Source organism: Pleurodeles waltl, chromosome 3_1 (assembly GCF_031143425.1).
Source record: "Pleurodeles waltl isolate 20211129_DDA chromosome 3_1, aPleWal1.hap1.20221129, whole genome shotgun sequence".
Lineage (NCBI taxonomy): Eukaryota > Metazoa > Chordata > Amphibia > Caudata > Salamandridae > Pleurodeles > Pleurodeles waltl.
The window spans coordinates 182,791,948-182,816,888 of record NC_090440.1 but is presented as its reverse complement, the minus strand read 5'-3'; the positions used below and the strand labels follow the sequence as shown (position 1 = coordinate 182,816,888).

At 41.5% G+C, this 24,941-nt stretch overlaps 1 protein-coding gene across 1 annotated transcript in view; it reads left to right on the top strand.

The window, feature by feature from the left end:
- EDC3 (enhancer of mRNA decapping 3) overlaps window positions 1–24,941 on the top strand; it is a 268,864-nt gene that overhangs the window by 5,426 nt on the left and 238,497 nt on the right. The window lies entirely within an intron of this gene.

The following is a 24,941-nucleotide window of genomic DNA, read 5'->3' as shown; positions in this document are numbered from 1 at the left end:
GAGACCATACTGGAAACCTTTGTATAGTTATTGTGTCAAAACTCAGCTAACCCGATTTGGTCTACTGATTCCTCTTGTGTTTTTATTTTTTTTATTTAACATAGCAACACAAGTATTGTTTTTCAATCCTTTATTACAGCATTCTTTTTCACTATCTGGTAAGCAGTGGATAGATGAAACATTGCCCATTTGCGTGCAGTGTTTCCAAAAACTGCGTCAAATTGTAGTCCTCAGTCAGAAGCAATGTAAAAGTTGTCAGTCCATGCATACGTACTATTTGCTGAAGAAAGGCTTTTGCCAGTTTAGATGTGGTAGTCACTCCTTCCAATTAAGTATAATGACATTTTTAATTAAAAGGTCTGCTTCAACTAAAACCATTTAATACCCTAGATCTTTGGGTGGATCCACTACCAGATCAATAGAAGTAATGTGCTAGGGCACTAGCAGATTTGGTAGATGATGTAACCAACCAGCTGTCTTCTTGTTATCCAATTCAGCATGGATGCAAGTATCACAAGTTGTTAGACTTGTTTCCAGTCTTCATGAAGTCTTTCACTAGAATGACCGTGGTATGAGGTTTTGAGTCTTTAGTTCCACTTGAATTCTCTTCCAAGGGCGCATCATGGCTCCATAACCTATCCAGTTTCAGCAGCATGGCAGTAGAAAGATGTAGTTTCCCTTCCTGATACAGTAATCCATCATGAGGTTGGTGCATTAGCTGTTGGGAAAGCCAGATCCTGACATCAAGCACCGTTATGGCCTGTTGTAAATCTGAAATCCAGCCTTCCAGCATGTGACCAATTTCTAGAAAAGAAGGCAACACGATGTAACAGATAGTCAACAGCTTGATTAGAAGCAAACCCCCCCCCCTCCACACACACATAGGACTGTGTTCCGTCCAGATAGAGGAAAATTAGGAGCAAGGTAAATTTGACTGTCAAGAGGTTTCTAAGAACAATCAACTTCCAGAGACCACTTGAAAAGTAGCCTTTTCTAAAGTAAAGCTGTGATTGGTGGTACAGTGAGAAAATTCAAATATAAATTGCCTATAAAAATTTGCAAAACCCATAAGACTTTGAACTCTCTTACTACAGCTGGAGCTGCCCTTTGAGAAATTGGTTGATCCTTTGAACTACATTTAGGGAGCCTTGCAGAGAAACCCAACAGGAACAAATATGAAAACTAATTATTGGACTGTGGTGGTATTTCTCCCATTTTCATGTGAGCTGTTTTCTTTGTGGATCTACAGAACCTTCTGAAAATGGAGTGTATATGTATTTTTCTCCGAGGATGAATAAATCAGTATGTTGTCATGTAAACAACCACAAATACATCTAGAGACTCTCAGATGACACTGACAGAATGCTGAAAAGCGATTGGAGGTTTGCATAGTCCAAGGGCATAACTTGATATTTAGATAAGCTAGATTTTTGTCCTAACATCAGTTTCCCATCCATCCCCATCCCTGACTTGTGATAAATTATATACTTTTCATACATCTAAAGTAGTAAATCTAGTTGAGGCACTAACCTGATACATAAGGAGAGGAGTCAAGGTAAGGGGATGGTGGATTTTGATGGCCATTTGATACCTTGTAATCTATGCAAGACCACCACTCAGTAACCTTCTTAGGGACAAAAAAATTATGGGGAATGGGGCTAGATATTAGATGGGTGAAAATGTCAATTTATGAGCTATTTGTCCAGGTATTTTCAGACCTGCATGTATTCCTGTTCATGTAAAACTTATAGGAGATCGCAAGGGATTTTAGCATCTAACTTCAAATTAATCTTGCAATCAAATCCCTATGCAGAGGCAAAGTCAGATCCATTTATTCACTAAAAATATCCACAAAATTTTGATTTAAATCTAGCATATCAGAAGTCGTGTCAGTGCTTCTATCCAAAAGTCGGTCTAGCTGATTTCACTACTAATTGAGCCAAGCACTGAAGCTAATTTGGATATTAGAGAGACTGTCTTGATCATACAATTTACAGTATAAGTATTTACCTGTCATAAGCCAAAGCACCCCAGGTATGATTTCATAGATAGGAGCATTAATTAGGTATAGATGACATTCTTTTGTATGATCCATGCCCCCACCTAGACAGATAATCTCGAGTATATTTGTTTGATGGGTCAGTGTCAATAATGCATTTAATTTTTTTTTTTTTAAATGCAGCCCATTTTCCTTAAAGGAAAACGGGATGTGTTTAAAAAAGGAAAGGTTTTATTTTCATTTTTTAAGAGTAGGTAGTGGTCCGCAAGACCACTGCCTGCTCTAAAAAAAAATATATATATATTTTTACAACCATTGTCAAAAGGGAAGGGTCCCTTGGTCCTTGAAAATGGGTTTCCATCTACTTGAAGTTGGAGGTAAAATGTGAATGTATTGCGCCTGCATTTCAGTCGCAAAACATTCATGCATACCACTGTGATTCAGTATTAGGCAGGGATGCCCTAGATGAGTCCCTTCCTAATACTGAATCGCAAACCTGAATTGCGATTCAGTGACAGGTTATCAGTTTGCAGTTTGGGCCTGATACATACAAAAATGCCTTTCCTGTTTCCGCAAACAGCTCGATTCTGCAAATCAGACAGTTTGTGAATGGAAAAAAAGCTTTCTACAGTGTTCTAAATGGCATTTTTAGGGTGTCAGCTCCTAACTGCACTGCAAACGTTCAGATTCTGATTTGGATTTATACTTTGACCCAAATAACACATGTTCATCTTAGTCCGAGTGTGTGGGTCTAAATCTTAAACAGTTTCTGCAAAGTGAGGTACTTAAACTTCTTTGAGGGACAATAGGAGACAAGCATCCTGTCTGTCCAAATTGGTAAAACAAAACAAAATCCAAAATTAATAGCCCCTTCCTGAAACTGATGAATTAATTACAAGACCAAGGCTATCATTATGCATTTACCTGTTATTACTGAACAGGCCTCGAAAAATCTACTTGCTCACTTGTGAATGAGATTTTTTTCAGGTCAGGCTATTTTTAGGACCTACTGGTCCCTTCTGGCAAGTGAACTTGGGCTGCTAAGGAACACGTGTTCTGTTCCTTTAAAAATCAATGAGCAATAATGATGCCTTTAAATTTTGTTTTATCTTGACACATTTGCTGTCTGTTCAAGGACAGGGGTCAAATGTCTGTTTGTCTTTATGCTAAGTGCTGCTGTTATCCCGAAAAATGGTGTTTGCTTTTTTTCCTCTTACTACAGTTAGACGATTTTGTAAAGTGTGCTGTCTAACAGTCATTCTGAAACAGAAGGCTTTGTCAGTTTGTTTTCTAATACACAACATTTAAATAACTTGTAAATAAATATAACAAATAATTCAAAATATATCCAGAATTACAAAAGCACCTTTTTTTGTAATTCAGAAGTTTGATGCAAAGATTTTAAATAGGAGCAAAACAAATCATAACACTTTACTTGGTGATAACCAAATGACATATAGTTGCAGAAACTGGATTTCCAAACATTACTGTTTGTACACTGTATAGTTTTATCAGTAAAACTGCATGTCAGTCGGAAAGCTTGTGGCCATTTCAATGTAAAATGTGCTGATTGGAAATGATAGTTTTGAACCACGATTAGAGAAACATTCTTGCACCGCCCTGATGACAATACTGTTAATGAACTAAAAGCAGGGCCACTGGAATTATGCAGCAGGAGAGGTCCATATTATGCATCAGGGTTGAAAAAATTCTGTGGCTAGAAAAAAGACAAATTATGTGGCATGATGTGGTATATTTTTCAATAATATTATTTAATTATTTTCTCATTTACAAACTTGGTAAGGCTCTGTCATTAGTACCAATTTAAAACACAAACATAGCAATAAGCAACAGAAAGGTGACCAGTCTAGCTTTGCATTCCTCTTTTATTGGTTGTTCAGATAAGTGATCTCTTTTTATACCTTTGTTGGTTTTATGGTGTGCATGCCTTCTATTTTTCCTTCTTTATGTTAACCTAGATGGTCATGCCATTATTTAAAAAAAAAAATAATAAGTTCTCCACTATGTTTCTTTTATTTTCTGTCATATGAACACTAGAGGCGTCATTTTCTGTCATGGGAGTACTAGCGGCGTATTATAAAGGTCAAAATATTTCTCAGCGTGAATTGTTATGCATTTAGGCTACTTGGTTTATTTTGATCATTGCAGTGGATATGGTACATCTTGCTGCTTGTTTACTGTTGCTTCTTGGTAGTGGACCAACGCTGTGCTGTTTTATGCTTCTGCACGTGGAACTCCCTTTGTTGTAGGCAGGCCGGCGTGCTGCCAACCAACTTTCCCCTTCTCAGCCTATTTCATGTGATGCCTGGCAAGTCAGTGTAGTAGGAAGAGGGCAAGGCCAATGGCAGCCATTTTAGCTTGGGAAATATGGCTTTTGCGCTCATGAGCACATTCCCATGGTAACTGTCTTGGAGCCTGTTTCAGGCTTACTGCATTCACCCGTGCTTTGGACATTTAGGACATTTTTTACTTCTTCAGATAGTTTTATATATTTATATGTTTTGTTTTTGCTTTAAATATGTCAAAATAATGTGGGGTTACATGCCTTCATCCCATTGAGTTAAATGAGGAATTATTTAGGAAAATATTTGAAGGGGGGCGAAGGGCCTCAGTTAGAGAAGCAGTGAAAACTGCTTTGGGCGAATGCAAAGGAAATAACTGTTCAGCTGAGGATTACTTTTCTATCAGAAGACAGAGTTCCTGTTTCTCAGAAGAAGGATGGGAAGACAACCAATAAGACGAGGTGCCTTGTTAAGAAGGGCAGTAATGTAAATGCTGAGAAAATCATCTCTAAAAAGGGTGAGCATTCCACCCATTTGGTATCTGGTAGCCCTAGCGCCATACAGAAGGCGGTGTCCTTGGCGGCACAATAGGGAAATTTGTCCTTTGTGGCACAAAAGATGAATATGGATCCTAATTTATGGATGATGATCTGTATGTGAATGGAGGTTTGATTTTGATGAAAATGTTCTTGACGCAGAGGAAAATTTTGATATTTTGGAAAGTATAGATAATGACTTAGAATGGCCTTCTACCTCAAAGGCATTTAAAGACCCTCGGGGTAAGGACATGTGTAACCCTAATGTATTAAGACCTCCCTTAGTTCTGAATGGTAGCAAATAGAACATGTTGCAAAAATTATAACCTTTTGGTTGAGGAAACTGGATAGGGAGACTCATAATATAATGAGGACGGAGTGTTCAAAACCATTTATTGAAAGTAAGACCTGCAGTGCTCCTAATCTGGATATAAAGTTCATTACCTTTCTCTTGAAAACTGGAAAGGATTCAAGAAAGGGCATTGAACATTGCCTGAATTAATGGCAGGACAAATTGTTAGATCTTCTGGGTCCCTTAGCACGTATTTGAGAGATTGCAGAGGAGGCATATTTAAAAGGAATGATTATTGCTGTGGGCCAACGAGCTATTTGCATGCTTGGAAATGCAAACATTGGCCTAATCTCAGAGAGGCAAGGCAATTCTTATGAGAATGAATCCCAAGCTAGCAGGTTTAGTCAATACGAAGGATTTGTGAGCTGTTTGGGAAAGAATGGCTCCACCTTTACTGCCCTAAGCAAGGCCTAATCAAATGAGACGTGTTTTTAACTCTAGAGTCTTTGAAAGGGCTGACATTAGGGTACTGCATTTTGGCTTTGGATTACAGAGGTCCCATTACTATTCTCAGAACTCCAGAGGTTACGTATGAAATTTCCACCCTCGCTTGGGTTTCTTTCTTCAAAGCCGGAGATCCATCTGTTCCTCTGGAAATAGATCTAGATGACAAAACTCTGGACGTCAAGGTTAGTTCACATATTTGATTTGGTTCTTCCCATACAAAATTGGGTGGAAGAATGAGGTTTTGTACTCAAAACTGGGCAAAAATAATAAGACCCATGATTTTTGTAAACGGCAGAAGGCTTCAAGATAGACCTTTTAAAGGTTCCTGTTTAAAAATTCCAACCAACAGAGTTAGTTTAGGACAAGGAACATGCAGTTTTCGTAGATTTAGTGGTTTCCCAAATGTTGGAATAGGAGAGATTGCAAGAACTGTAGATTGGGGAGACACTTTCAATAGTTTATCTAGATGATATATTACTGAAGTCTCAGGTAAAGGAAGAGTTTCTAAAGCTCTTAAAGTGGACGATGTACCTTTTGGAGAGTTAGGTTTTTTGATAAATATAGAGAAGTTGATTTGGTTCCCAAAACAGAATATAGAATTTCTGGGCTTTCAGGTGGATACTATATTGTCTCCGTTATATCTTCCTCCAAAGAAGATAAAGAAAGAAGTACAGTTTGTTGTATCAAAAGTTGTTGTTTTTCTAAAGGTCTTCGCAGGAGTAATTGGACTGTTATCCTCCTCCATCTAGGCCATTGCTCTAGGTTCTCTTCATTAAAGAGACTGAAGGGCTGTGGTCTGAGGAAAGGTTTACGGTACACAGACTTGATTTCTTCATTCTTGGAGACGAGGAAAGACTTGAAGTGGTGGTTGGACAACTTAGAGATTTAGAATGGCAAAGTGGTTTTTGGAAATGCTCAGAATAGATCGTGGATTCAGACACCAGCCGGTCAGGGGGCGGAGTACATTGGAATGAACTACAGCAGTAGATGCTTTTCTTCAAGATTGGAATCTACACAGTCACAGGCTTTTTCCCCCATTTGCATTGATTCAAAGTGTTGTTGAAAGTCAGGAAAGAAGGATACAGTATTGTCTTTGTGACACCACCCCCCCCCCCCTTTCTGGACTTTTGAAGTGTGGTTTCCAAACGTTGATAATTACATGAGCATCCTGTCTGACTCCATCCGTTAAAAAAATTAATCCGAAATAATTAGGTCTTTCCTAAAGCTGATGTTTCTCTTGGAGATCCAGACTCACTCTGGACTGTGCCCATGTCCTCCAAAAGCTTCCCAGAGCTGTAGCCTCTGCCTACTCCCAGTATTTTTCAATGCAAAGCATAGAGAAAAAGCAGGCACAGCCTTCATAGCTGGGATTCCAAGATGGTGGTTGCTGTAGTGAGTCTTGGGAGAACTGAAGATTACACAAGACTATGCTACTAAAACATGAGAAAGGAAGACTGCACTGCTCCTCCACTTGCATCAAAGGCTATAGTGCAATTTATTCTTTAATATTAATATACACACATGTTAGTGTTAATAAATTGCAGCATAATAGTAATAAGTTACAGCCAAATAGGGTAACAAGTTCATGAAACACTGACCTGGTTGATACTGACGTGGACGTTTTCTGTTAACCTGAACTGGATCATTTGCAAGCCTTAAGTGTTATGGTCTTCTGAGGTCCAGTTTACCCCGAGGTACTACATCTGTCTGAGGTCACTTTACCTGGAATGTCACAAGGTTGACTGTGATGCCACTCTACTAATTTTGCGCAGTTGGTTCCTGACACCATGCATGTGGAAGAAAATAAAAGTATTTTGTAGATAAGACAGCGTCTTTGGTGTATACAGAATTAAATAGCTACATGCAATCTGTAACTGTGACTGGCAACACAAAAAGGTAAAACAAGATAGTAAGAGTGTAAATCTTATCTGAATTAAATGTAATTTTCTCCATAGCAGTACATTTCAGTGATGGTATATTCCATAGTCCAATGAAAATGTCAAATTGTTGACAACACCCAGTTTACCATAATCTAAATAAATTGGACTGATTATGAAGTATGAAATGTAACAATTACATATAGTGTGAGAGAATATATTAACATGGATATGTTAAATGGCAAGATGACTGCTGAAATAACTGTACAATCTCAGCAATTGTAATGAAGACAGCAGGGTGAAAAAACATGAGCCTCTGGGGTACGAATGGTATCGATGAAAACACCTGGGATTGATGTTTAGCGAGCACTGGTAAGAATTTGCATTTTGATGATAGGATTCAAAAGTGCTGAGTAAATGTAGTCACCACATTGATATTTGAGGTTAGTATCGCTTTTCGTTCTGATGTAAACCAGAGAAACTGACAGTTATATTATTGGACATTGGAGGTCTGTACCAAACTTAAAAACATTTGTGCTGGTCATCTGTTATTGACAAAAGGTTTGTTCTGAGCAAAAAGACAATTGAGGGTTATGCTATAAAGGAACTATATGGTCTGAAACTCATTGCTCTAAAATTATGGAACCTCACTTTAACTTGGAGAGATTCTAGAAAGCAACTTAAAAGGAATAAATGTCCACCTGTACAAACCATTTGGTTTGACATTATTGGCTAAATGCATGTTACCAATCGATTTATTCTAGTGATTCCCAACATCTTTATAGGGTCCCTGTGCTTGGCAGAATAGTCAAGGGTACAATGATCGAAACTTAAATGAACAGTGGTGGCCTGTGTGGGAATTTCACACTCCACTGGAGTTATATCACTGATAAAGGAATCAAAAAAATATAGCATTGGAGCTTCACTCATGTCTAACTTTCGGTGTCTCCTAGACTAAAGTGGGACGTCACTATCTTTAATGTGGCCTAAACACTTAAAGTTGGTTCCTTTTGTTGCAAGGATCTCACTCATGAAACCAACACTGCATCTAGTCTTGATTAAAGCTGTTTATTTCCCATTTTGCTAGACCTGCTGCAAAGTGTCAGACTCCTGACTAGGACATGCTATGATCCGGAAGTTTTTTTTTAGCAGACATTTGACATGCATGTAGTTTCTGCACATTCTGAGGTGGAAAGTCAGTTTTTCCAAAACTGTTCTGCAATAGCGAGTCTGCAATTTTCATCAAACAGTGCCTCTTTGGAAGAGACAAAGATACAGGCATGGCAGTACAGTCTAAATATTTTCACACAAGAAAGCAAAATACAAAGTCTGTAGTGTATAACGTAGGCATTTTAAAATGCGTTTTATAACTTACAGACTTGCAAATGTACGTTAACCACTTGGATGCTAGGATTAACCTCAGACTCCCTCAACCCGCACTTAGCCCTTTTTTTAAACGTTTGCAGCAGTCTGTGCTTAAAGTTTTGTAACCTTTCTTTTTTCCCATAAAAAGTATCTAGGCCAGACTTGTGTGCTTTTTTCACCACATTTTGGGGGTTGCAAAGGTACCCAGGGTTTTTCGATTCTCCTGGAGGTTATCTAGAGAATAGCCAAAATAAAGCAACATTTTGGTTGTCGGAAAAATGTGCTGAGCAAGAAAGTTTATGAATTCCGCCTCCCCACCCCCCATTCTTTCCGTAAAAATGGCAGCAACAAAAGATCATTGTGGTCCAAGATTTCAGGAACAAGTACAGTTGTGAAAGTAAACCAATGATTTCTTTTTACCAGTGTTTTGCGTTTTTCTAACTGGTAGTCTGTTTGCAGATTCAACCTACTTCCAGTTTGTGGTGGAAACAAACCCGGAATGCTAATGATTTCTGAAAACTAGACAAAATTCTGAATTCTGCAAGGGGTTATTTGTGTAGCTTGCTAATTGTTTCGGAAGTCAAAATTAAAGTTTGACATTTTGATTCCATGTACTCCTTCCTGGCTTGCGGTGTAACCTTTGTGCTTTAAAAAAAAAAAAATATAATTTTTTTTTTTTATCCTGAGCGATATTATGCCCACCCACTTTGCCACCTTTAAGAACCACAGCCTTGTGTGTCTCTCAACGCCACCTACTCAGATAACATTTTTGCCTGGCTTGATACCCTGGGTGTAAATGTATTTTAGCTTGAGAATCTTTCATGGTCTTGTTCGCAAGTCAGATGGGTTCTGCTTCCTGCAACTCAAACTCTGCTATATTTGCAGGAGCTTCGGTACTACATCTTCATCTTAAAAGGAAAGTTTAACTAGTTTTCAACAAAAAGAGTCAATATATATCACAATCAAACTTGAGTCTGCCAACGCGTCTCTTACTAGATAATTTATTCACTCTGGGACTCGTTTTAGGCTGTTGAATCTTTTGAACCTGATTGAAGACACCTTAAGACGAGATCTCTAATCAACATGTCAATCAATAAGTCAATAACGTCATCAATATTCACCATAACAAATCAATTAGATTAATCAGTAACATTAATAAGTCTCGGAAACCACTATGACCTTTCAGTCATGAATAACCTCACCAGTTTAGTATGATTTTATGATGTTTATTCCCTATTGATTACAATTCTACTAGTAAGTTTATTAATCTCAAAACCATGAAACACATCAGTATTGTCATAATATGGCAACTCAAATAAGATTTAATCAAAGCAAAGATCACGAACATTAGAACATACCACGTCGTCAACATAGGTTAACCTTAGCAGAGTATCATTAGCGCACTTTTCAACAAAGCATTGATTCAGTCATTTGTCTATTTGCGTCCGTTTAGTGAACCCCTTAACTAACCTCGAATTAGCATTGGCATGTTGGGCTTCATGCAAAACAATTTTGGCAACACGAATTTAGAAAACATCTGACTATGGTCTCTGTCAAAAGAAGCACTTGGTACCTAGAAAGAAAAGGCAAACAGACAATTACAATTTCATCATCATATAGTTACCCTCCGTAATGGGTCAGCATACAGTCAGTCTTCATCCTCAGGACATCAGTTGATTCGCCATCAGCCAGGAAACACAGCAAAGTTCAGGAAGACGGGGTAAGTAGGGACACTTTCCTCATAAGGAGGAGAAGTATAGAATGGGCAAGGTAAGGGTAACCATCCGTTTGAAGAGTCAAACAGCAAAGTCTTTAGGCAGAGTGACAAAGTGTCTGGGTCATAGCAAGAATAATTTGCAATGGCATCTCCCAATGGCTCCTCGTGTCAAAGGTTTTTATCCCTTTTCTGTTGTACAGTCCCCTAATTTCTAATTGGGCAGGTTTGGCACACCACTATCTCCCTCCAGTGGTTCTCCAGTCGTACCATCAATATTGTCACCTCATAACAGTTCTCATGTAGTTTATTGGTTCTTGTGATTGACGTCTTCAACGGGTAGAATGTCCGGTATGATTTCATATTCTCGTGGTCCTCTCGCATTCCCAGTCAGTAGTTCCATTGTCTATACCGGTTTAGCCGACCTTGTACCTTTTGCGAGTCTACACTGTTGCATTCAGCAAGAATGTTTCCTTGAGCAAGTCGAGTTTCATGAGAACGGATCTACTGCAGTTACACTCATCTTCTACCTTCTGGAAAAATACGATTACATGTCCTTCAGCAAGTCAGCACACTGCACGTTAGAAAAACACATTTAATATGAAACCGGGCAGCTAGGCCCAGACTCACGCTAACTAAGGCCTAGTGAATTAATTAGCAAAACCTAAATATGTATATCTCTTAATACTAATACAAAATCATACATTAGTGCATCAATAACTCTTTATTAGTCCCCGTATAAATTGGCGGCCACTCCCCGTGGGCACGTTTCAGACTCACGTTTAGTAAAAACACATTAATACATTTTCTATCAGGGATTATTATGCATTAGTTCATAAACATTTCATGTTAATTCTGATTATGAGAGCTATGCTCCAACAATCCCTCCTCTGACACTTGTCATCACACAAAACCTTTCCCTTCACAACCTTTCACTTTCTTAAATTACGCATTTCAATTTCTTCTCCCTTCCTTAATTTTTCATAAGTTTCTTTGAATATTTCCTCCTTTTTCTTTTCTTCTTTCCTTTTATTGCGTTTTGTCAATTTTTCTGTAATTCTTCATAGTCCGAATAAAAAAGGCTAGAACAATCAATATACCCCATATTATTTTTGCAAGAATCCCATTCCAAACATTACTAAACCAATTCCCTACTTAGGCAATTTCCTTTCCAACCTTTTCCCAAACTCCAGGTTCCTTCAGCTCCTTCAAATCTGTACTATCTCTTGTTAGGTTAGTAAGCATACTCCTAATCTTATTACTATTGTCAGGTATGAATGCACGACAGTGGCGCTCATTAACCCCTAGGTTGCCTTGGATGAGGTGACCTCGTCCAAGGCGGACGAGGTCACCTCGTCCTACACCTGGGAACTGGGGGGAGCGCTAGCGCTCCCCCCCCCCCATGTGCACCCCACCCCATGTGCACCCCACTCACCCCCCCCCCCCCCCCAAAGGCAGGGATGGAAGGGGAAGCCCTCCCCCACAATCCCTCCCACCCCCCCTTGATGGATTTGTCACAGGGCCTCCTCCCAGCTTCCAGCGCGATCGCAAGGGAAATGCTTTGCATTTCTCTTCGGATCACGTGGGGGAGGCCGAGAGAGGCTTCAAAGGGAAGGAAAGTTATTTTCTTCCCTTTGAAGTCTCTCTCTGCGTTTCAAAAGCCGGATTGCAAAGCAATCCGGCTTTTGAAACGCCCACTAGACACTAGGGATTTATTTTTTATTTGTGAAAGTGGCATAAGGGAGCGACCCCTTGGGCAGGAGGGCCATTTTTTTTGGAAGGCCTTTTCTGGCCCCCCGGGGGCAGAAACCTCTAGGCATCAGGGATCTTTTTTTTTCCTTTTTGTTTTGTTCTGTTTTTTAGGAGGTGGGGAGCGACCCCTTAGGCAAGGGTCGCTCCCCTAGGGGGCAAATTATATTTAGGCCATCTCTGGCCCCCTTGGGGGCAGATTGGTCTATTTTTATGAGGCCAATCTGCCCCTAAGGGGGACAGAAACCACTAGACACCAGGGAGTTTTTTTTTTTTTTTACGTGAATTTCAAGCAAGGGGAACGACCCCTTAGGCAAGGGTTGTTCCTCTGGCGGGCAAATTTATTTTAGGCCATTTCTGCCCCCCCTGGGGGGCAGATCAGCCTATTTTGATTAGGCCGGGCAGAAACCACTAGGCACTGGGGATTTTTTTTTGTTTGTTTTACAGATGGGGAGCGACCCCTTGGACAAGGGTCGCTCCCTTGGAGGGGAAAATTTTATTTAGGCCATTTCTGCCCCCCTTGGGGGAAGATCGGGCGATTTTAGGTCAATCTGCCCCCAAGGGGGCAGAACCCACTAGGCACGGGGATTTTTTTTTTTGTGCCAATGTCACGCAGGGGGAGCGGCCCCGTAGGCAAGGGTCGCTCCCGGGAGAGGGTTGGGGGCGCAAATTTATTTTAGGCCATTTCTGCCCCCCTGGAGCCGGCTGAGCTAGAGGCCAAAATCTACAGGTAGGCACTTTGCAAAAAAAACCTCTGTTTTCTGTCAAAAATTGTGATGTGTCCACGTTGTGTTTTGGGGCATTTCCTATCACAGGCGCTAGGCCTACCCACACAAGTGAGGTATCATTTTTATCGGGAGACTTGGGGGAACACTGTGTGGAAGGAAATTTGTGGCTCCTCTCAGATTCCAGATCTTTGTGTCACCGAAATGTGAGAAAAACGTGTTTTTTTTTTTAGCCAAAGTTTGAAGTTTGCAAAGGATTCTGGGTAGCAGAACCTGGTCAGAGCCCCACATATCACCCCATCTTGGATTGCCCTAGGTCTCTAGTTTTCAAAAATGCACAGGTTTGGTAGGTTTCCCTAGGTGCCGGCTGAGCTAGAGGCCAAAATCTACAGGTAGGCACTTTGCAAAAAACACCTCTGTTTTCTGTCAAAAAATGTGATGTGTCCACGTTGTGTTTTGGGGCATTTCCTGTCGCGGCCGCTATGCCTACACACACAAGTGAGGTATCATTTTTATCAGGAGACTTGGGGGAACATAGAATAGCAAAACAAGTGTTATTGCCCCTTGTCTTTCTCTACATTTTTTCCTTCCAAATATAAGACAGTGTGTAAAAAAGACGTCTATTTGAGAAATGCCCTGTAATTCACATGCTAGTATGGTCACCCCGGAATTCAGAGATGTGCAAATAACCACTGCTCCTCCTCACCTTATCTTGTGCCCATTTTGGAAAAACAAAGGTTTTCTTGATAGCTATTTTTCATTCTTTATATTTCAGCAAATGAATTGCTGTACACCCGGTATAGAATGAAAACGCACTGCATGGTGCAGCTCATTTATTGGCTCTGGGTACCTAGGGTTCTTGATGAACCTACAAGCCCTTTATATCCCCGCAACCAGAAGAGTCCAGCAGACGTAACTGTATATTGCTTTCAAAAATCTGACATGGCAGGAAAAAGTTAGAGTAAAACGTAGAGAAAAAATGCTGTTTTTTTCACCTCAATTTCAATATTTTTCTTTTTTAGTTATTTTCTGTAGGAAACCCTTGTAGGATCTACACAAATTACCCCTTGCTGAATTCAGAATTTTGTCTACTTTTCAGAAATGTTTAGGTTTCTGGGATGCAGCATTGGTTTCACGCCCATTTCTGTCACTGACTGGAAGGAGGCTGAAAGCACAAAAAATCGTAAAAATAGGGTATGTCCCAGTAAAATGCCAAATTTGTGTTGAAAAATTGGGTTTTCTGATTCAAGTCTGCCTGTTACTGAAAGCTGGGAAGCTGGTGATTTTAGCACCGCAAACCCTTTGTTGATGCCATTTTCAGGGAAAAAACCACAAGACTTCTTCTGCAGCCACTTTTTCCCATTTCTTTTGTTGTTGAAAAAAACGAAATTTTCACTGTATTTTGGCAAATTTCTTAGCCTCCTTCATGGGAACTCACAAAGTCTGGGTACCTCTAGAATCCCTAGGATGTTGGAAAAAAAGGACGCAAATTTGGCTTGTCTAGCTTATGTGAACAAAAAGTTACGAGGGCCTAACCGCGAACTGCCCCAAATAGCCAAAAAAAGGCCTGCCACAGGAGGGGGAAAAGGCCTGGCAGAGAAGACTCCGCCAGTCTTCGCTAAAAGAATGTCTAAAGCAAGCCGGTTTTGAAGAGTCATAGCCCTCTCCGCAGCAAGTTCAGTATCCATCAGGAGTATAGCCCCTGTGAAGTTTGTCAGCATTTTATCCACAATAGTAGACAACTTTCGAATCTTTATGGAGTTTATGATAACCCCCACTGAAGGAATTATGGCTCCAAATATATCACCTACGACAGCAGCCGCTCTGTCTCTCTTTTGTCTAGTATGATGTAATTCAGACATTTTAGGAAGTTGCTTTAAGTCGTCAAATTGGTAGATCTTTGGGAAAACTATTCCCAAATAACATTTCCCATAGCATCCCTTTTGAAGACGGTAATAAGCATTAAGTCCACATATGTAATGAATCCCAGGGATCGCTGGATCCTGTCCATTTAACATGAACGTCCACTTACTCTGAAACAAAAACACATGTCTGCATTCAGTCGTTCCCACAAACAGTGTCATGATCAGATTTTGGCCTATATATACAAAGCTTTCCTACATGTAATGCATCTGCAGCTAGCTTCTCTTGCACCTTTATTGCACTATAAGCATAATCATTTGCAAACGTTTGTTTTTCTAATCCCTTTTCTAGCTTTTCCTTTAACGCTTTTCTTCTATCATCAGTGTGATCTAAAAAGCTCTTCTCTACAGGTGTTAGTAAGCAGTTTAGATTATTGCGGTGCGCATAAGGTGCCCCAAATGTCAGTGTCGGCTCAAAGAAACCCCTAACTATTTTTACGCTATGATCCTTATCTGTTTTACTTAAAAACTCAATTATAGGCACAAAAGAAAACAATACTTCTATTCTAATCTAGATGTAGTGAATATGTTCTTGATCATAGAATCTTGTTATTAGCAAACTACAGCTTATTTCGTAGGTAAGCGACAAACTATGATAAGTAACCCCTTCTTGTACTGACAAAGGAATCTTCGTGCACACATAGCAATTCTTCACATCCATTGTTTCAACATACTCATTCAACAAGCGATACAAGACATTAGTAGATAGTTCCTTTTTCGTATTAGTTCCCTCATGCAAGTACTTAGTATCCTGCTCAGACCTTTCCCATGGTGTTAGTGTAGCAGTCCCAGGAGTTGGAGCTTTGTTAATCGCACTCTTATCCACCAATGGCATTCCCACAATCACACCTATAATTATTATTGCACACACAACACCCAAAATAACACTCAACCAACTACGAATCCTACCTCTATTATTATTATAATCTCTAGTGTTACTCATGATCTGTAAAGAATCAGAGAGCAGAATAATATAAAGCAAACAATCAACTTGAGGAAGATCAAAAGCTCTTTTTTTTTTTTTTTTCTTCGTGCAAAGTCTTTCTCTTGGCAAGTATTTACAGCGTTTCACTCACTCCCAGGACCCTTTTGTCAAATCAGGTTAGCAGCTTGTCCTAATCGTTTTTTCAGAGTCAATTCAGGTTAACAGTGTCACATCCGGTAATTTATCAGTCTCTTTTCTCAGGTTTCTTTCTCTATTTAATTTCAATTTAACACAGTCTCTTTCTATGGTTGAATTCAGGTGCCGTAGTATTGACCTGGAATTTCTCGATCAAAACAGAATGCCAAGAATTCTTGTTGCCACTCAGCTGATGTCGCATAAGCCCATTCAGGGCCTGCGTACCTCCTGTTTGCAACTCTTTCTTTTCAGTCTGTGATCACCCTGCAACTCTCCTTCACTGAGATCTTCTTTCCTTGTTGTGTCAATTTCTTCTTCTATTGTTTCATTAAGGACCACTTTCTCTTTTGCAGCTTGTGGTCCCGGCCAGTTATCTCCTTTATGTGTTTTCTTGCCGCTCGGCCTTTCAGGATGTTGAACAGTGCCCTCCTCTTGTGCTAGGGTGTTTTCTCTTGATGGATCTGCAAGCGGGTCAGGAGGAGTCGGAACACTTTGACCTCCTTCTACCTCACCTCCTTCGCCTTCAGGGTCTGTCAAGGGCTCAACTTCGAACCTGTATCCGTCTGCTTCTGGGAGAACCTCTCTTTGGGTCGGTCCTCCTGGCGCCTCAGTTGAGATAGGCTCACTGTCAACCCTCTGGATTTCGTTTGCTGTCTGAGTGACCAAGCCATCCTCAACGGGCTCTCCTTCAGTCTCAGTTCCCCTTTGATTCCTCTCTGGTCCTGAGACTTCCTTCTCTGCAGCTGTTGTTTTCGACAATTCGAGTTCCTCATCAGTTGGACACGTCACCTTCTTTGTGTGACTGGCATGGATCCAGTTTGGAAGTCCTGCACATTTCACAGCAGTAGTAGTTGTCAGTATTACTTGATACAGCCCCTTCCAACGTGGCTCCAAACACGACTTCCTCACGTGTTTCTTGACGACAACCCAGTCACCGGCTTTCAGGGTGTGACCTAGATCAGTTATTGGTGGCAATGTGGTAGCTTCCACCTGGTGAGAGAAAGAGCGGACCACGTCAGCCAGACCCTTGCAGTAGTCCAACACCATATCATCCGTGATATTCACAAGAGCATTTACAGGCACTGCGGGCAATCTCATAGCTCGGCCCATAAGAATCTCATGAGGAGACAGTCCTGTTTTCTTGTTGGGTGTGTTTCTCATTGACATCAGCACTAAGGGCAATGCATCTGGCCATTTCAAATTTGTGGCTGCACACATCTTTGTCATTCTCGACTTCAAGGTACCATTCATCTGCTCTACTAGTCCTGATGCTTCAGGGCGATAGCTACAGTGTAATTTCTGTTCAATGTTCAGGGCAGCACACAAGAGCTAAATCACCTCATTGTTGAATTGACTTCCCCTATCTGATTCTAAAGAGATCGGAAACCCGAAATGTGGTATCAACTCCCTAAGCAGCAGCTTCGCTACTGTGAGACTGTCATTTCTACGTGTAGGGTAAGCTTCAATCCAGTGACAGAAAATGCACACAATCACCAACACGTACCTCAAACCTCCACATACAGGCATCTCAATAAAATCCATCTGCATTCTGCTAAATGGACCTCCTGCCCTCCCAATGTGGCTAAAATTCATCACAGTTCCTTTCCCCGCATTCATCTGGTGACAGATAATGCACCTGTGACAGATAACTTCTGCAGCTTGTCTGAATTTTGGATTGAACCAATCGACTTTGAACAACCTGATCATTGTGTCTCTCCCAACATGTGCTTGACCATGGTAAAACCTCGCAAACTGTGACAAAAGGCTGTTTGGAAAAACTATTTTCCCCTCCTCTGAAACCCATAAATCATCAGATCTCTGTACGCATTGCATTTTGAGCCAGGAGCGTTTCTCCTCTTTGCTGGCACGTCCCTGCAACAATCTCAACTCATCCAGTCTGTCAACCACCCTTAATGCATATCCTGAGCATGCTTCATTTTCAGTTTCAGGTAACAATTCCCATTGGTCTCGAAACGATATACAGTTCAATGCACAAAACCTTGCGACTTGATCTGCATATCCATTTCCCATTGACACAAAGTCTTGTGATTTAACATAAGCATTGCATTTCACCACGGCAATTTCAAGAGGTAACTGAATCGCATGCAACAATTCCTTAATTATTTCGCCATTTTTCACTGGTGAACCAGAAGAGGTCAGGAAACCTCTCTGTGACCACAACTGGCCAAAATCATGGATGATTCCAAATCCGTATCTGCTATCAGTATAAATAGTGACTTTCAGGTTCTCAGCAGCGTGACATGCCCTAGTAAGAGCAATTAATTCAGGCACTTGAGCAGAGTATACTCTTTCGAGCCAGGATGCTTCTAGGATACCAGAGATTGTACACGCTGCATATCCAGCTCTCAGTACTCCTACTGAGTCTCTCAGGCATGAACCATGAACAAAGATAATGTAATCATTTTCTTCCAATTGGGTATCTTTAATGTCTGGTCTCGGTTTGGTGCACAGATCCGTTACCTCAAGACAATCATGTTCTACCTCTTCAGCATCATCAATGTCTGCATTTTCATTAGGAAGCAAAGTTGCCGGGTTCAACACAGTACATCTTTTTAGGATACATTTGGTGACCCCCAGTATAATTGTTTCATACTTACTTAGGTGAGCATTTGTCATATGTTGAGTCTTTGTTCGGGTCAACAGAATTTCAACTCAATTGTGGGACCATTACTGTTAAGGGATGTCCCATCACTATACCTTCACACTGAGTGAGGCTTTGACCAACTGCTGCAACTGCACACAAACAACTCGATAAGGCTGCTGCGACTGGGTCCAAAGTAGCTGAAAAATATGCTACTGGGCGGTTTGCACCTCCATGGACCTGTGTCAGGACAGACAAAGAACAAGCATCACGTTCATGACAAAACAATACAAAGGGCTTTGTGTAATCAGGCATACCTAAAGCTGGTGCCTTGCACATGCTTTCCCTCAGTTCAATTAATGCCCTCATTTCTTTCTCGGACATGGTTATGGCACCCGGGCCGTCTTGAATTTCTTTGACAGTCAACCTCACCAATGGTTTAGAGATAATCGAGAAGTTGGGAATCCACTGACGACAGTAGCCCACCATTCCCAAAAACATCCTAACGTCCCTCTTGGTTGTCGGGGGATTCATCTGCAATATGGCTGTCACCCTTTCTTTGGATATTTTCCTCAACCCTTTTTCAATCAGGTGACCGAAGTACTTCACCTCTTTCTGACAGTACTGTAGCTTCTTTGGAGACACTTTATGTTCGTTCTTTCCCAAATGATTCAGTAAGGCAATAGAATCGTACCTGTAGTCATCTCTCGTTTTGGACGCAAGTAACAAATCATCAATGTACTCTACTAGTCTCAAACTAAAAGGCAATTCTAATGATTCCAAATCTTTCTTCAATATCTGATTGAAGATGGAAGGTGATTCAGAAAACCCTTGAGGAATTCGACACCAACTGTAAACCTTGTCCAGGAATTTGAAACTGAAGAGAAATTGGCTGTCCTCATGAAGAGGCACCGAAAAGAATGCTTGAGACAGGTCCACAACTGTGAACCATTCTGCATCACACGGAACCTGAAACATAATCACTGCTGGATTTGGCACTATGGGGCAACATTTTACCACAATCTCATTAACTTTTCTCAGGTCTTGAACAATTCGAACTTTCCCACAAGGCTTTTTCAGACCCATTATTGGATAATTACACGGGCTGCTCATCACTTGTTTTAGAACCCCTTGCTTTACAAAGTCTGCAATTATCTGCGTCACCTGTATAAGAACATCTTGTGCCATGTGGTACTGCGGTACCTTGGGAAACACAGCATTTGGCTTCACTTCTACCTTGACTGGCTCTACTCCTCTTATTAATCCCACTTCCTTTCCTGTCAAGTCCCACACTTTCTCTGTCACTGTTCCCTGTAATTCGGCTGGTAAATCAGTCACTGTGAACATCGGGAAGAAGGTTATCAAAGGGTACTCCTCATTTGCGGTCTCCGTCTCTGAGATCTGACCATCGTCCCCTTCATCTTCACTGTTTGTCTGCACCTCAATCCCTCCATTGGAACAGGTAATCGAACACCTCGTCTTACACAGTAAGTCTCTTCTCAGTAGGGATACGGGACTCGAGTCACAGACTACAAATCTATGTAATCCCTGGAAGGTACCAATCTCAATTTGGACCGGATCTGTAATTGGATTTGTCAGGAGCTGATCTGCTACTCCTACCACCCTTATGGTACGCCCGAAAGTGGCAATTTCGGAACCTCTGTACTTCTGACTTTAGAGCGTGTAGCTCCTGTATCAACTAGGAACGAAACCTTATGACCCATCACCTTTCCCTGAACATAAGGTCCCGTCTGATCTACTTCTAGGGACACTGCAAGCCTGTACACCTCACTATCTGAACAATCATCCGACCATTCATCGTTTATTCCATCCTCCCCACGCAATGGGAACTGTTGTACTGTATCATTTTGACTCATTGTTTGACCGGTGACCTGTTGAGGAAGCATCACCTGTTGCTGTCCCATTGGAGCTAGTGATAACTGCATTTGCTGTCTAGGTACCATGGGGATCTGCTGTTGTACCTGCTGCATCTGTGCTGGTTAAACGCGTGGCATTTGCATTTGTTGCATAGGCTGGAGACCCTGCATCTGCACCATGTTATTCTGGAAATTCGGATTTTGACCCCTCACTCTTGGACCCCTCACATTTTGAAATGTACTGACATCATTGCTTTGTTGAACAACACCATCCTGCACCATCATTGGGCACTCCCGCTTCTAGTGTCCCACGCCCCTGCACGCGTGACATGGTAACACCTTTTTCATTCCTTGCACATCATTTTGAAACACAACGGTATTCAAATCTGGACCACGGTTCACAAAACCTCCTCGACCTCTGCCTCTTTGCTGCGACTGAAACATTCCGTTTCCTTGAGGTTGTTGTTGTACCACCTGCTGTACTCCATTTCTCTGCATCCCTGCCTGAGCTGCCTTAATTTGCACCACCATCACCTTTTCTTTCAGCTTTCTTTGTTTCAATTCAGTCTCATCACTACAGTATTTTGCATACTGCAACACCTCATCAATTGGCTTCGCTTGCCAACAGATCAAATGATTTTTAATCATCTGGCTAATCTCTGGTCTCAATCCTTCAACAAACCTAAACACAAGGTGATTCATGTCTTTCGGCTCTATGACCTCAGTACCACTGTAATGTTTGAATGCCTTCAACAGCCTCTCATAGTAAGCATGTATCCACTCTTTGCCCTCCTGTGACGTTCGATCAATTTTCTGCTAATCAGTAACTTTTGGCGACACTTTCTGCTCCAAAAACTAAATCACCTTATGGTAATACCTCCTCACTTCAGAAGACAGTGCTCCAGTAATCTTGTCCCTTGCCGGTTCCTCTGTCGGCCAATCCACACCCCTCTTGCATTCAAGCCATAAGTCTGCTGGAACTATAATCTCAAACGGGGTATTCAAGTCTTCCCAAAGACATTTCGCAAGCTTCACAAACCTGTCTGTCTGCTGATTCCACTCTATTGGCTTCTCCCTCAACCTGGGATAGTCATTTGTGAATGACAGAATGTCTCCCCTAGACCACGGTACATGGACTAGAACCCCTCCAGCTGTTTCTCTCATTGGTAAAATTTTTATTGTTCCCGTGTCTGGTGCAGCTTTCGCCTGCTTTGGTTCCGGGCAGTCACCTTTCTCTTTATCTCTCTTCTTTGCCCATCTGCCTTCCCACTTCTCTAATGCTCCCCAAATTTGAGCACTCTGCAATATCTCTTTAAGATGTGCATTCATTCCGGTGGATCTCATGTGATCGAAATCTTTAGGTTCAAAGTCTAACCTATAACTCCTCTTCATATGCTTAGTATTGTCTAAGTCTATGCCGTATTTGTCCGCTAGGTTTGCCAACCTCTGATGTACCCTGCTCACTTCTTTGGTTATTTTGGGGCACAGAAACCTCAATTCTGCTTCCGTGTATGACTCTAATCTGTTCACCCCCATTGTCCCTTCTACTAATTCTGTGGCTTCCACACCCAGCCTCACAAAATTCAGGTATTCCTCTTTCTGATCTGTCTGGTCACTGAAGTAGTCTGCGGAGTGTTGAGCTTGTCAAACCACTCATTCAATTGTTGCACTGTTAAGCCTTGCAACAAGACATTGCCAGACTGCATCATTGATGTCTGTGACGTATTTGCACTTATCACCTGTGGGGTTAGTGTACCTAACCCTGGTTGCCTCATTGTCTCCAAAGGAACCCCAATCGGACTGAAGTCCAACAAGGATCTAAACCTTTTGGCTGTCGGTCCCCCTTGTATCATTCCCTCCAAGTTTCCTGTGAACCCTCTTCTTATCGCCTCTTGGGTAATTATTTCTTGATCACATATGCTAGGCTTAGCTTGCGCATACAACGGTACTGGCGGACCAACAGTAATTGGCAATGATATAGCAGCTGGTGTCTGTCCAATTCCCAAACCCTGTGGAGCATTAACTCCCATAGCTTGATTCATCATGAGTGCTGTAGCTACTGACTGCGGTCCTGTGACAGAAGTGTAACTCAGAACCACCTGTTTCTGTGGCTGGGGCAGCAATTGTGGAGTTGGCTCAATCTGCACGAACTTTGATTTTGTGTATACTGGATCAGGCGGCACCATCAAACTCATAGTTGTCTCTAATACTGGGACATCAGGATAGAGCCTTTGAATTGGCGGTGGCTGCAACTGTATCTGTGTGTCTGGTGCAGTGGGTACACTGACACCATTCTGTATCGGAACTGTATTGCTGGTCTGTACTGTATTCGTGATTCCCTTAGTTTGTGTCGGATCTTCAGGACCCGCACTAGTACTCGTTCCATTATCATTCATGGCATATGGTGGCGGGCGATCATGTAACAACTGATTAAGAAACTCCTCATCGTCTGAATCATCTGCATCTGCCCAAGACTTCTGAGTCTCCTTCGGTTTACAAGAGCCCTTGTCGGTTTTACAAGTGGCCTTTTTTCCTTGTGTCTCGTCTTCTTGAGTTATTGCCAGAAACATCCTAACTTTGTCTACTATTCCCCTACTCCACATCTTAGTCTCGCTATCCCATCTAGCGTCTGCTAGAGTCTTTTCTGCTTTTCTCATTCTCCTCACACATTTCTGCTGCCTCTGTATGGCCATTAAATCCCAAATCGCTAATGCCTCAAACTGAGCTGGTCTCGGAGGCGGTTTTTGCTCACTTAACACCCTCCGCAAATTTTCCAAAATCCTTATATTACACGTTCTGTACTCCGGAAACGCCAAACACCCCTCCTTTTCTGTCATTTAGCACCACTGCTTTAGCCAGACATGGCGCTACTCCCTTCTCCTCCATTACGGTATAAGCTGGAGTATCCTCTGGCGGTGTAGCCTCCCCCACACTTGCTGTAATGTATGTATCTCCCCTCAAAGCACTCCTTAGAGCCTTGAAAAACTTAATTTTTGCATCTTTTATTTTGTTTAGAATCTAATCAGGAAGTGACTTTAATTCCCAGAACACTCTTTGCCTACCCTCTCAACCAGTTGCCTCTCACGGACGGCTGCCAATCCGTGCGCGACCCCTCTCAGCAACTGACCTATCCCAGCGCGGCTCCAATGACGTCACACTCACACTCACACACACTGCTGCTGACAAATCTTGCGTCTTGTCTTCCTCACACAGAAACTAATGCGCTATATTGCGAGCACCTTAACAATAAACTCAAATTTGCCCGTTTACTACAGGAAGGGTAACACAATCGCTTCAGAACTTTACAGAGATTTCACTTGAAGCCTCGGCCGCTACTCACTCCTTCTCAGCTCCCGCACGAGCTCCGGCACTTGCAAGCAGAATTCGACCTGCAAATCCTACTCTCAACTTGTCAATGGTTCGTTCAATTGGCAAATCTCCATCGAAGGTTGCATTCACACAATTGACTCAAACTCGATTCGTCAACCACGCCCGATTGACCTATTAAACCGCACAAATTACAACATAAACCAAGTGTCCCATACACTTCTCAATATACTCCAGAGTCTCAGACCACGACAGGTCTATACATCACCAACAACCACGTGGACAATTTTTGAGCACAAAGCGCCACATTCACATGAAGTTCGCCAACTTCTCTACTCTCATACTGCGGAGTACGCCCACTTCTACTAAAACATTACCTGGCCTAAATTCACACAAACTTCACAAATCACCTGCAATATGCATAAGCTGAGCAAGCGCAAATTCTATTTCACACACATGCTAGGACGCCGAGAACATACCCAACTCACTTAGGCAAGCTCCGTGATTCCGGGAAAGTCATTTGGGACTTAGAGACACATCATACCCCCAATTTTCATTATTTCGAAAACACTTTTAAACAATGGGCCCTAGGGCCCCCAAAGGGCCAAACCGTCCTTTGCTACCAGAACTGCTAACGCGTCCCTTCCTAGATAATTTATTCACTCTGGGACTCGTTTTAGGCCGATGAATCTTTTGACCCTGATTGAAGACACCTTAAGACGAGATCTCTAATCAACATGTCAATCAATAAGTCAATAACGTCATTAATATTCACCATAACAAATCAATTAGATTAATCATTAACATTAATAAGACTCGGAAACCACCATGACATTTCAGTCATGAATAACCACACCAGTTTAGTATGATTTTATGATGTTTGTTCCCTATTGATTACAATTCTACTAGTAAGTTTATTAATCTCAAAACCATGAAACACATCAGTATTGTCATAATATGGCAACTCGAATAAGATTTCATCAAAGCAAAGATCACGAACATTAGAACATAACATGTCGTCAACAT